Source organism: Triticum dicoccoides, chromosome 1B (assembly GCF_002162155.2).
Source record: "Triticum dicoccoides isolate Atlit2015 ecotype Zavitan chromosome 1B, WEW_v2.0, whole genome shotgun sequence".
Taxonomy (NCBI): domain Eukaryota; kingdom Viridiplantae; phylum Streptophyta; class Magnoliopsida; order Poales; family Poaceae; genus Triticum; species Triticum dicoccoides.
The window spans coordinates 18,842,749-18,843,810 of NC_041381.1; positions in this window are offsets into that span (position 1 = coordinate 18,842,749).

Genomic DNA, 1,062 nt, shown 5'->3' on the forward strand with positions numbered 1-1,062 from the left:
CTTGTCGAGGCCTCCGAAACTCCTTTTGGTCACACTGGTCGTCACCCGGTACCCCCGGAACAATTCTGGACCCCTATACCCTTCGTCCAATATATCGATCTTCACCTACGGGCCATTCCGGAGTTCCTCATCACATCCGGGATCTCATTCGAGACTCCAAACAATCTTCGGTAACTACATACTATTTCCCATAACAACTCTAGCGTCACCGAACCTTAAGTGTGTAGACCCTACAGGTTCGGGAACCATGCAGACATGACCGAGATACCTCTCCGGTCAATAATCAATAGCGGGATCTGGATATCCATATTGGCTCCCACATGTTCCAGGATGATCTCATCGGATGAACCACAATGTCGGGGATTCAATCAACCCCTTATACAATTCCCTTTGTCCATCGGTATGTTACTTGTCGGAGATTCGGTCGTCGGTATTCCTATACCTTGTTCAATCTCATTACCGGCAGGTCTCTTTACTCGTTCCGTAACGCATGATCCCGTGGCTAACTCATTAGTCACATTGAGCTCATTATGATGATGCATTACTGAGTGGGCCCAGAGATACCTCTCCTTCATACGGAGTGACAAATCCCAGTCTCGATTCGTGCCAACCCAACAAACACTTTCGGAGATACCTGTAGTGCACCTTTATAGCCACCCAGTTACGTTGTGACGTTTGATACACCCAAAGCATCCCTACGGTGTCCGGGAATTGCACAATCTCGTGGTCTAAGGAAATGATACTTGACATTAGAAAATCTCTAGCAAACGAACTACACGATCTTGTGCTATGCTTAGGATTGGGTCTTGTCCATCACATTAATCTCCTAATGATGTGATCCCGTTATCAACGACATCCAATGTCCATGGTCAGGAAACCATAATCATCTATTGATCAACGAGCTAGTCAACTAGAGGCTTACTAGGGACATGTTTTGTGGTCTATATATTCACACATGTATTACGGTTTTCGGTTAATACAAGTATAGCATGAACAATAAACAATTATCATGAACAAGGAAATATAATAATAATCATTTTATTATTGCCTCTAGGGCATATT